We start from the raw sequence: 13,334 nt of genomic DNA on the forward strand, positions 1-13,334 counted from the left end.
CATGCCTTTTCTATGTTTCTTAGAAATGAGTTCAAATCTGAGTCACTTCTGCAGAAATCACCGTTAACCTTATCCTATTTAACTTTTTCATTTTTCCACCCTTTTTAGTCAAGCTTCCTGAAAGAATACATCTGTTGTCCTAATTCATGTCCATTCATGGCCTCTGTTGTCCTAATTCTCCTTCATTCCTCTAATCCAGTGCAATCTGTCTGCTTCCTATCCACTCCAGTGGAATTACTCTAGAAAATTCATTAATGACCCCCCACTCATGTTGCGTACTCAGTGGGCACTTGCTAGTCCTCTCACTGCATTTGGTATTGATAGCTACTCATTAGTTTCAAAAAGTATCTTCTTTCTTTGTTTCTCTGATGTATACTGATTATTAATTCTAACTACTCTTTTCCTTTTATTCTCTTCATAAAATTTGCTGGTTTTTTAGGGTTGTCTATTTACCTTACTGTTATTCTCACTTCTACCAATTTTTCCTGGAAATTTTTTGCATTTTCATTGCTTCGGCTTTCACTTGAGTACGGATGTCTCATATCTCTGTGGCAGGTCCCTTGGCTGAGTTTCCTGCCTATACATTCTATGAACTAGAGCAATCCGTGTTCCTCAGGCACCTCAAATCCAAGGCACCAAATAAAATCTACTACCTTGTTTCCTTCAATCTGAGGTGACATTGACTGTAAGATGCACCATCATTTTATAAACGATGAAGAACAAAATATACCAATTACAGGGGTAAGATCCCATCAATTTAAAGGTGCATCCTAACATCAGAGATGTTAAAATATAAAGGAGAAAAGTACATCTTAGTATCTATAAAATACAGTTTATTTCTGTCATTCCTCACCCTTAATCTTCTCTTCTTCATATGTTCCCTGTCTTCATTAGTGGCATCATCATTCTCTACATCTCTCAATTTACAATCCTGAAAGGCATCTCTAATGTTAATTCAGCTTGGCTATAATACTCAGCTATTCAAATGCTATGTGTTGCCCTGAAGGTATTCTGTACATATGATAAATATCTACAATCAGTTGACTAAGTACAGTTGACTCCTGAATAAGTTAGGGGTTAGGGATGCTGAATCCCCATGCAGTTGAAAAATCTGCCTATAACTTTTGACTCTCCAAAAACTTAACTAGTAATAACCTACTGTTTCCTGGAAGCCTTACCAATAACATAAATAGTTGATTAACACATATTTTGCATGTTGTATGTATTATATATTGCATTCTTCCAATAATAAAAACTAGAGAAAAGAAAATGTTATTAAGAAAATTATGGTTGGGCATGGTGGCTCGCACCTATAATCCCAGCACTTTGGGAGGCCGAGGTGGGCGGATAACCTGAGGTCAGGAGTTCAGGACCAGCCTGGCCAACATGGATAAACCCCACCACTATTAAAAATACAAAACTTAGTCAGGCATGGTGGCAGGTGCCTGTAATCCCAGCTACTCAGAAGGCTGAGGCAGAAGAATCACTTGAACCTGGGAAGCACAGGTTGCAGTGAGCTGAGGTCGCGCCACTGCACTCCAGCCTGGGTGAGAGAGTCTCTGTCTCAAAAAAAAAAAAAAAAAAAAAAAAAGAAAGAAAGAAAAGAAGGTCATGAGGAGGAGAAAATATATTTACTATTAATTAAATGACAATGGATTGTCATAAAGGTCGTCATCCTCATTGTCATCATGTTCAGTGTGTTGAAGAGGAGAGAAAGGAGGGGTTGGTCTTGCTGTCTCCGGGTTAGAAGAGGCAGGAGAAAATCTGCACATAAGTATACTTGCACAGTTCAAATATGTGTTGTTCAAGGGCCAACTGTAAATAAAGTTATTCTCAATGATCCCGTGGGTCAGATTCAATCAATTGAAGGGACATATGGCAGATTTCAGTTTCCCTCAGAAAGAAGAAATTTTACCAATGACTGTCAATGTCAGCTCCTGCCTGAGAGTTTCCAGTCTGCTCTTCCTGATGGCCTGCTCTATGGATTTCTAACTTGCCTAAGGAGCCCCCACAATTGCATAACCCAATTCTTCGCTCGCTCTCTCTATTGCACGCTCTCTCTCTCTCTCTCACTCTATCCTACTGGTTAATTTCTTTGATGGAACCCTAATAGTATTCTACCTCCTTCCTCTTTCTTTCATTCTCCATACCTGGACAGCATGTCTTGAAAATTAATCTTTTTGCCATCTCATAAATGTGTCTTCTTTCATATTGATAACTTTGGTTTAGCTTTCATCATCTCTTGTCTTGATTGCAGCTGAAATGTACCCTTATTTTGTTTTCCCACCTCCCATTCAGCATTTGGTTTATCTTAAAGGGACCGTTCTAAAATGCAAGTCTGATTATTTCTCTTCTCTCCTTAAAACACTTCACTGGCTCTTATTGTCTACAGGATGAAACCTAAGTTTTTTAGTGGGGCACGTACATCCCTTTATGATCTAGTCTCTAATTGGCCAATTGCTGCCACTTGAGTTACTGATCACTCAAGTAATACTTCACATGGTATTTCAGGCTCCTGTGCCTTTGCCCTTGTTTTTGCCTTAATGGGATGTTTGCTTACTCTTCTCCTAGTCTATTTGATAAACTCTTTTTCATCCTCTAAAACCTAATGAGTGAATATAGTTAACAATAATGTAGTGTATATTTTCAAAAAGCTATAAGAAAGGATTTTGAATGTTCACAACACAAAGAAATGATAAATGTTCAAAGTGATGAATATGCTAACTACCCTGATTTGATCATTACACATTGCATACATGTATCAAAATATCACTCTGTATCTCATAAATAAGTACAAGTAATACATGTCAAGTAAGAATGTTTTTAAGATGAAAAAATAAACAGAAACAAAAAACCCTACCATGAGGATACCTCCTTCTAAAAGCTTTTCTTAACTCATGAATATGTTTCATATTTAATATGGTTTGGCTGTATCCCTACCCAAATCTCAACTTGAATTGTGTCTCCCACAATTCACATGTGTTGTGGGAGGGACCCGGTGGAGGTAATTGAATTGTGGGGCCCAGTCTTTCCCATGCTATTCTTGTGATAGTGAATAAGTCTCACAAGATCTGATGGGTTTATCAGGGGTTTCTGCTTTTGCTTCTTCCTTATTCTCTCTTGCCGCCACCATGTAAGAAGTGCCTTTCACTCTCTGCCATGATTGTGAGACCTCCCCAGCCATGTGGAACTGTAAGTCAAATTAAACCTCCTTTTCTTCCCAGTCTCAAGTATGTCTTTGTCGGCAGCATGAAAATGGACTAATAGGGTAAATTGGAACCAGTACAGTTGGGCACTGCTGAAAATTTACCCAAAAATGTGGCGACTTTGGAACTGGGTAACAGAGGCTGAAACAGTTTGGAAGGCTCAGAAAAAGACAGGAAAATATGGGAAAGTTTGGAACTTCCTAGAGACTTGTTGAATGGCTTTGGCAAAAATGTTGATAGCAATATGGACAACAAAGTCCAGGCTGAGGTATTCTCAGATGGAAATGAGGAACTTGTTGAGAAATGGAGTAAAGGTGACTCTTGCTATGTTTTAGCAAAGAGACTGGTGGCATTTTGCCCCTGCCCTAGAGATCTGTGGAACTTTGAATTTAAGAGAGATGATTTAGGATATCTGGTGGAATAAATGTCTAAGCAGCAAAGCGTTCAAGAGGTGGCTTGGGTGCTTAGGACATTCAGTTTTATAAGGGAAGCAGAGCATAAAAGTTTGGAAAATTTGCAACCTGACAATACAATAGAAAAGAAAACCCCATTTTCTGAGGAAACATTTAAGCCAGTTGCAGAAATTTCCATAAATAACAAGAAGCCAAATGTTAATTCCAAAGACAATATGTAAAATGTCTCCAGGGTATGTTAGAGGTTTTCGCAGCAGCCCCTCTCATCACAGACCCAGAGGCATAGGAGGTAAAAATGGTTTCATGGGCCAGGGCCAGGGTTCATGTGCTGTGTGCACCCTAGGGACTTGGTATCCTGTGTCCCAGCTGCTCCAGCCATGACTAAAAGGGGCCAAGGTAGAGCTCCTGCAGTGGCTTCAGAGGGTGCGAGCCCCAAGCCTTGGTAACTTCCATGTGGTATTGAGTCTGCAGGTGCACAGAAGTCAAGAATTGAGGTTTGGGAACCTCCGCCTAGATTTCAGAAGATGTATGGAAATACCTGGATGTCCAGGCAAAAGTTTGCTGCAGGGCTGGGGCTCTCATGGAGAACCTCTGCTAGGGGAATGCAGGCGGGAAATGTGGGATCAGAGCCCCCACACAGAGCCCTACTGGGGCACTGCCTAGTGGAGCTGTGAGAAGGGGCCACCATCCTCCAGACCCCAGAATGGTAGATCCACCCATATCTTGCACCGTGTGCCTAGAAAAGCTGCAGACAATGCCAGCCCATGAAAGCAGCTGGGAGAAAGGTTGTACCCTGCAAAGCCACAGAGTCGGAGCTGCCCAGGACCATGGGAACCCACTTCTTGCATCAATGTGACCTGCATGTGAGACATGGAGTCAAAGGAGATTATTTTGGAGCTTTAAGATTTGACTGTCCTGCTGGATTTTGGACTTGCATGGGGCCTGTAGCCCCTTCATTTGGGCTGATTTCTCCCATCTGGAATGGCTGTATTTACCAAATGCCTGTACCTCCTTGTATCTAGGAAGTAACTAACTTGCTTTGGATTTTGTAGGCTCATAGGCAGAAGGAACTTGCCTTGCCTCAGATGAGATGTTGGACTGTGAACTTCTGAGTTAATGCTGAAATCAGTTAAGACTTTTGGGGACTGTTGGGAAGGCAAGATTGCTTTTGAAATGCGAGGACATGAGATTTGAGAGGGACCAGGGGCAGCATGATATGGTTTAGCTGTGTCCCCACTCAAATCTCAACTTAAATTGTGTCTCCCAGAATTTCCACATGTTGTGGGAGGGACCCAGTGGGAGGAAAGTGAATCATGGGGGTTGGTCCTTCCTGTGCTATTCTCGTGATAGTGAATAAGTCTCACAAGATCTGATGGGTTCAGCAGGGGTTTCTGTTTTTGCTTCTTCCTCATTCTCTCTTGCTGCCACCATGTAAGAAGTGCCTTTTGCCCTCCACCATGATTGTGAGACATCCCCAGCCATGTACAACTGTAAGTCAAATTAAACCTCCTTTTCTTCCCAGTCTCAGGTATGTCTTTATCAGCAGCATGAGGACGATTTATACAATAATTTTAATTTAGAATATTTTTAAAAACAGGATTCAGATATAACAGTTTAAATTCCCTACTTTATATTTTTATTACATTAAAAACAATGTAATAAAGATTACATGAAACAATAAGTTACAGAATATATTTGGCAGCAAATGATAATGTAAAGATAAATGATTCCAGTCTAATGTAAAGATAAATGATTCCAGTCTATCAATTGTTTAAAAATTTAAAGATCAATTTTAAATTATTTCACATAGTGCTACACAAATTGTTATCCAGAAATGACTTACTGTAGCCTCATAAATTCTAATAATACCGATTGGTTTTACAAAATGTTATGACTGTAAGTCATTAACATATGGGAATTGAATACTAAAGGTTATACCTTGAATTCAAATATAAGCTGAAAAACTCTGCCTAGAAATAAAGCAAACAGAATCATGCTATGAAAAAGAATATATGCTTGACTCAGGAGAGGGATCCTGTTGTTTGAAAAAAGAGCAACACATGCTACAAAAAAAGAGCACTTTTGTTAAAACTATTGAGTGTGCTATAGATCATTTTTAAGTGTCATAAATAAAAAGCAGTTGTTATTATAACTTCTACTCATATTGTAAACTGACTTTGACATCACCTTATGGTTGAGTAGTATATGCAAATTTATTTTTATACCTTGAAATACACACCAGGTTTAGGAATTGACACAATAAAAAATACTTAGAGGTATTCAATGTGTCTAAATTATGAATAAGTTATTTTTTTCATATGCAAAAGAAAAATCTTAAGAAAAAACATTTCTTATTAGTGTACATGGAAATGTTTGTTTTATTAGAAGAAAAGTGTATAAACAGTAGTCATTGAGAGCTTATAATTATAGAAATATGGAAATGTAAATTTTACAATTCACATTGTGATACTGTGTGCAATCTAATTTTAGGATAGCAAATCAGAAAGTTGTTCACAAATAAAAAACACCCAGATATTAACATTTCAGTGGCATTCTTCTCCCTGGCATTTTTTTTTTCTATTCAATGAAATAGATGAACGAGGTTTTTTTTTTTTTTTTTTTTTTTTTTCTTTTTTTTTTTTGAGAACGAGTCTCACTCTGTTGTCCAGGCTGGAGTGCAGTGACGTGATCTTAGGTCACCGGGTCACTACAACCTCTGTCTCCCGAGTTCAAGTGATTCTCGTGCCTCAGTCTCCCGAGTAGCTGGGACTACAGGCATGAGTCACCACACCCAACTAATTTTTGTATTTTTAGTAGAGACAAGGTTTTACAATGTTGGCTAGGCTGGTCTCAAACTCCTGACCTCAGGTGATCCACCTGCCTTGGCCTCCCAAAGTGCTGGGATTACAGGCATGAGCCAGAAGTAGATTTTTAAATATACTTTATATGTTGGGCCTCAAAAAAGCCATTTTGATTTTGAATAACAAAATGTAGACCATAAATATTTACTTTTTCAGAGATTGGCACTTGTGTAAAACTTTTGGCATCCTACAGGATTATATCTAAATGAGCAAATGTTCTGGCAGAACCAAATGGGTCTCTCAACCATATGTTCCTGTGACCTTATAAACACAAAAAGCCTTATCACAAAAGAAGAAATGTCTTAGGGTTGTGATGGCTTATTTAGTTAGATGACACGGAAGGATTAGGAGGGAAAAGGAGATCATTTAGTGTTGGGAAGAAAAGGCAGGTGTGCTGAAACATCCTCAGCACCACATTAATGTTCACCTTGGATCATTGCTAAATCTTCTTGACAGAAGATCAAGTATAGGCACTACACAGAACACAGTAGAACACTACATTCTAAATCAGCACATTATGGATCATGACAGACATGCACAAAGTCACTAGGATATGAGGCCAGTAATGTTTGACTGTAGCCCGACTGAAGGAATTAAAATCGCTAAGGAAGGAATTTGTCAATCAGGAGGATTATTGGTTAGCAATGGAAGCACAGAAAAAATGACAGTTGGAAAGAGAAATTTTAAGGTTTTCCAAGAGTTTTATTTGGACTTGGATAGTTCAATGTTTTCAGGAAACAAATTTTTAAAATTTGGTATATAATCATGAACTGTGTTTTAAAAACATCAATATGTTAACATTCAGTTGTACAACACACATAGTTAATTTGGATGCGTAGCTAAACTGTGGTCTAAATATATTAAATAATTTCAGATTACAAACTATATCCCTAGTTTAGTCCCCATTATGCAGTTAGCTTGACTCCACTTTCAGGAGCTAAGTTGTGAAGTCATTTCTACAGGGTTGTTTTAGACTGCAGACCCTGAAGTAGGCTTGAGTCACCCACCCTTCTATTCTACAGTTCAAGCCCTAGTTAAGTCTCTATGTACTACTTCTTGGTTTTGGGGTTTTGATCAGAAAACAGTCCCCTGATTCTTTTTATCTCTTTTGTGTCTTATTAAAATAAATTTTTCTTCCAGGCTGTTCTTATTTCCTGTTAATACTTCCAGTATTCTTTTTGTTCTTTCTACGAATTCCTACATAAGATTATTTTTATAAATTTTGTCTCCCAGTTTATGCCACTTGATCATAATCCTATCTTTGTTTTTTTGATTTTTTTTTTTTTTTTTTTTTTGAGACAGAGTCTCGCTCTGCCACCCAGGCTGGAGTGCAGTGGCCCGATCTTGGCTCGCTGCAACCTCCACCTCCCAGGTTCATACCATTCTCCCGCCTCAGCCTCCCCAATAGCTGAGACTATAGGCACCCGCCACCACACCCAGCTAATTTTTTCTATTTTTAGTAGAGACAGGGTTTCACCATGTTAGCCAGGATGGTCTTGACCTCCTGACCTCGTGATCCACCCGCCTCAGCCTCCCAAAGTGCTGGGATTACAAGCATGAGCCACCGTGCCCGGCCCTAGCTTTGTTTTTCTAAAAGCACCTCATAAAGGGAATGAGACACTGCTGTTATACCTCCTGGCCCTCAAACCCACCCCCAATCCCCCAGTTCCAGGAGGGGACTCATTGAATGCCATGGAGGGTACAGATCAGGGGAGGAATTGTCCTTACTTCATGAATACTTTTCTTAATAGTTTTGACATCTATGTTCATGGTAGTCTTATTTTTTTTTGGTTTTACCTTTGCCTGGTTTTGGCTTGAAAATGACCTTTCTGTAGGCCATCATTGCCTGGTTTGGTTCCCCCCTTGGGGCTGCTCCCCAACTTTCTGCTGTCCACGTGTGCCTCCCCCAGCAAAGGATGTTCCATCTCTCCACAGCTCTCCACAGGAATAAGCACATGAATAGGGTGATTCTCAGGGGCAATCCATCAAAGCATTTGGTGAGTTCAATGGGCGTGTGTGTGTGTGTGTGTGTGTGTGTGTGTGTGTGTGGTGAGAATATGGGGAGGAGCTAGTCCATACCCTTTCTGCACCAAGATACTGGGAATTTCTGTGTACTAGCCACCTGTAGCAGTTACAAGAGGCAGGGCGTCTCCCAAAATTCAGGTCATGCCCTCCCTTCAAATTCTGTGTCTTCCCTCAACTGGCTCTAGGGGAGAGGAACCATTCAAAAGCTGAGGGATGGAGAAATGAGGGCAAAAATAGTTGCTCCTTCATAAACTTTTCTTTCCTTCAAAGGCCACTAGCTCTCTTAATATAAGTCAAGGGAGTCTAGCTTTTGATAGAAGTTTTTCCGGAATGTTCTATGGCAGGTGCACCTGTCAACTTAACTTGAGCATACTCTGAGAAAGACCCTATGGTCTAAGAAGAATGTATGTTCAGAGTTACAAGCTCAGGAGTCTAGAAGTGGCCAACCCAGGGATTCATTCCTTATCTATGAGGAATATCTGAACTCCCGGCCCATTTTGTGAACACAGGCCATACAGGCCCTTTGTTTTGGGTTAAATGAAGGTTGCCAGGTGGTTGTTAGGGGGAGAGTGCTTAGTGAAAATGCTGTATAAACTGAACGCTTTTTACAAATGGTAGCGTTTCTCCTATATGTTCTCCCTATATGTAAGTTCCTCAATAACCCCTATGTCTTGTTCGCTGGCTCTGGGTCTCTTCTCAGGCCTCTTGAACATAGTGCCATTCCTACTGAAGTCAATAGGGGTCTGGCATGACAGATATCTTCTCTTAATAAATCTCTTGGGGTTGACTAGCTTTTTATGATGTTTCTTTGAACTTATAATGGAACAGAGTTCACAGAAATCCTAGTACCTGTCCATGAGTTGTTGGGTGAGGGGTTAAGTAAGTTGCATTCTACAGTAACTACAGGCGAACAGGAAATAGCTATTAGTTTTCTACATTCTCACTGAACACATCACAATGTGCATACAAAAAGCCCCAAAAGCTCTTAAAGGGAAGTATTTTAGGGTAGGAAGGATTGTGTAAATTTATAAGAACGACTTTTGTTTCTAAATTATTCAAATTGAAATATTTATAAATGAGCATGTATTTCCTTTGTAATTGTAAACAGCAAATAAAAATATTATGTTTAAAAAACTCTGGTTTGATTCACAGGCTTCTTAGATTTAAAAACATCATTCCAGAGAATGTACTCAGTCCTTGCTGGTCTGATTTACGTGTTAAATGACTAGACTTAAGAATAAAGAGAAGGTTGAAATGCATGCTTCTACCGACCCAAAATGACTTTTTCTTCTCACCCTACCCATCTTGCTGATTCAAATTACTGTTCCTCTGTAGCTTGTCACTCTTGTCAGCAACACAGAAATATGAGGCTTTTCTGACCTGAAAGTCAAGCAACTGCACAATACAACTTTGGGAGTCAGAGGCAGCAAAAGGGTTCAGCCAGTTTATTAAATGGACTTAATTCAATGGAGGACACATCAGATGTTAAAAATATTTAGTCTAGACTCAGTAAAAGCTCCAATTTCACATATAGTTTAAAGCAGTGGGGAATATTTTTATCATAATAATTTATTTGACCCAATATATCCCAAATATTATCATTTTAATATGTAATCAATATATAATTATTAATGAAGTATAATTTTTGGTACTAAATCTTGGCAACTCTGTCTAATATTTTAAGTTTTCAGCAGATGTCAGTTCCGAGCAGCCTATTCCATGTGCTCAGCAGCCCCATGTGGCCAGTGGCTGCCACACCGAAGTGCAGCACTGAGGGCTCTGACTCTCTTGATCTAAGGAAGCTGAAGGGCCTGAAACACTCTTCAGCTTCCTTAGCTGTTCCCTTATGTGAGAGAACAGCCTCTGCCTCCCAACATCTCTCCTTAGGCCCAAGGGTGAGAGACTTTGCCCCTAGAAAGCAGGGGCTGCAAGAAGAAAGTGTCCACAGGTACCACTGCTGCCCCACCTGATGTCCATCTTCCTTCCAGAGATCAGACAGTAAACAAAGGATGATAAGACCCCCCAAAAAGGAAACTCAATGTCTTCAGATCTGTCTACATCCTTGATCTCCAAAGTGTAGATATGGAGGAAATAGATTAAAGGCGAACTTCTTATTTTGCTATTTGCTATTCGGCCTTGGCCCTAATGGTCAGGCCATGGCTGTTTCCTTCTGTGGCGTGGGGGACTGTGCAATTTAAGCACCAATCACATGTACACATCTACATGCATTTCGGTATAACTCACCACCATCTAACAAGAGATCCAACTTTAAATAAGGGGAAAATGAAATCTGTACCTATAGGGTGCTTTCTGTTTGCAGGTAACTAGTAATCAACCTGTCATTGAATCCTGGCATCCCATTCGCACTGGGTACATGTACTAGTTAGCTCTTGCATAACAAACCATGCAAGACTTACTAGCTCATGATGGAGTTGCTCAGCTATTTGGGCAGGGCTCAACTGGGCCATTCTTTTGGGCTCAGGTGGGCTCCTTCGGGCATATGTGATCAGCTGCTGGTTGACTAGGTGGCTCTGCTTCTGAGTGTGAGTTGGCTGTCAACTGGAGCAGTTTGGCTCTCCTCCCCATGGTATCTCATTCTCCAGCAGGCTAACATGGGCTTGAGGTCATGGAGATGGCAGGGTTCTCCAGAAATGGGACATTTCAGGAAATTTTGACTTTCCTCAAAATCCTTAGGGGAGTCTTTTTCTTCTCAGCTCTAGAACCCTCTCCCTGGGTCCTGACTCTGGGCTCCCTTTCTCACCTTCAGTTGGGCAGGAGACCTGGATCCCCGTCCTCAGAGAAAACGGAGGCCCTAGGGCTTCCACAAAGGAGGGTCAGATTTTTACCTTTACTTGTCTTCATTCTAACTATGAATTATCCCTTCTATGCATAATTAAAAAGGGATTCAATAATTTATTCTATAGCTCTTAGACCCCTCAGCCAAATAAAATTTCTACAAATGTATTAGCAAGAGGAGAAGAATCATAAACAGATTTGTTTAATGAGAGCTGTTGCTGATCTGTGTAATTCCATCCTTAACTCCAAAGAGTGGTGTATTTGTGGGTGAGGTGGAGGGGTGGGTGGGTTGGAGTGGGGTGTTACCTTCTAACCCCTAGCCTAGTAAGGGAGGTCTCAAGGGAGCTACTTGGAGAATTTGAAATATGGCCCCTGAAATTGAGGACACAGAGGGCTAGTGTCTGACCCAGTAGAGACAACTACAGTGGACTGTAGAGTCAGGGGCTGACTTTCTTGGGTATAATCCAAAAGGGCTGATTCCTTTGATTGTAGAACTAGGAGAATGGAGCTACCTTGGGATTGGCCTGTGCTCCCAAAGTTGTTGGTGCAAGGTATGTATCATCATTCCTACAGAGGGGATTTAGACTATTTGGGGAAAGGGAAAGAATTGGCTTGGGGTTGTCTTAGGCCTCTCCTCCAACTTAAGTGAGCTTCTAGAAGAAGATTACAAGACATCAGCAGGAAAAGGCGTAATTAAGTGTACCTCAGTATGCTCTGGGGCTTGTGGAGGAGATATAAGTGACTGCCTGTCAGTGGCTCAAGTCCCTGCAAGTTTGTGTCTTTTCACAGTCAGCCTTTTGTTGATGCTATTTCAATCATAAAAGCCATGAGCTGTATGAAGGTCTGAAGGAGGTAATTTTCCTTAGTGGTATCCATTCATTTGGTAGTCAGAACCAAGGACACAAAGCTCTAGCCACTCCACAAGTCAGTCAATATTGCAAACCATAAATAGTAGTATACTTAACCAACATATAAATATTATAGGCTGAACATTCTAAAAGAAAGTAACATTTAACATCAAGAGAAAGGTTAGGAAAACGGGGTTAACCAATCCAAAGAGAGTAACATGGACAAGGAGAGTATCCTGGGCTGATCAGGATGCATGTCAACATTCTGCAAGGAAGAGTCTTTGATTTGAGAAGAGCCTTTGGTGGCAGATGCTGGATGCTGATCATGAGCAACAGTATGACAGTGTCTGTTAAGATGGTTATCTCGAGCTGATGAAGTTCTACTCTTTTTATAGCCTCAGAGTCCTCTGGTGATGACTGATGGTAAAGAGTGTGCCTGGTTATGTGCTTATCTGGTTGGGTGCAGTCTCTATTGATTAGGTGAACATCTGGTCCCTTCTGGCATGATTCCTTTTGAAATGTAAATGGAGTCTTTTTAAAGAAGTAGTTACTTATGTCAAGGATGCTCTCTACAACCTGGAATAGAGATATCAACCTGGAAGTGATACCCTTCCTCACTTTAAGGAAGCTATGACAGAGGTCTCCAGGGATATGAATTATTAAGGAAGAAAGTGAAATTCAAACATTTCCAGGACTAGAGGACTTAAAGCCAGCTTATGATGGTACCAGTTCAAGTTAAGACTATTCTCCCCTGATCTCTTCTTCCCTTCTTATTCTGTCCGGGCAGGAAGGACTATCCTACTTTTTTCCTACAGCAGGCTTCCAGCTGGAAGTAGATTCTAGGTAGAGGATAACTCATCACCACATAATACATTGGAAAAAGATGATGGTATTTTTTCTCACAAGAGTTGTTTTTTGACTACATCACAGTGGTGAAACATGCACTCACACCCCTGTGGACTCAGGTAAGCCATCCCAGGAGTTTCCTCCTTCTTCATTGTGGGCCTATGGCAGTGTGTTTTGTTTGCTGATGCATATACCTTTATGTACAAAGCTATCATGGAAATTCACAGGCACGCATACATCTGAATAGAAAGGATAAAACATCAAGTGATAAGTTCATGTCCAGCCAACCAGTTATTCCGGCTTGACACCAGTGCCAGTAAATTAAAGTCATTTGGACAG

The 13,334-nt window shown here is 40.4% G+C and overlaps 1 protein-coding gene across 1 annotated transcript in view; it reads left to right on the plus strand.

Annotated features, from left to right (window-relative positions):
• The window catches only part of LMBRD1 (LMBR1 domain containing 1), a 151,485-nt gene that overhangs the window by 7,571 nt on the left and 130,580 nt on the right, over positions 1-13,334 (plus strand). The gene's annotated exons all lie outside the window — the stretch shown is intronic.

Source organism: Macaca mulatta, chromosome 4 (assembly GCF_049350105.2).
Source record: "Macaca mulatta isolate MMU2019108-1 chromosome 4, T2T-MMU8v2.0, whole genome shotgun sequence".
Taxonomy (NCBI): domain Eukaryota; kingdom Metazoa; phylum Chordata; class Mammalia; order Primates; family Cercopithecidae; genus Macaca; species Macaca mulatta.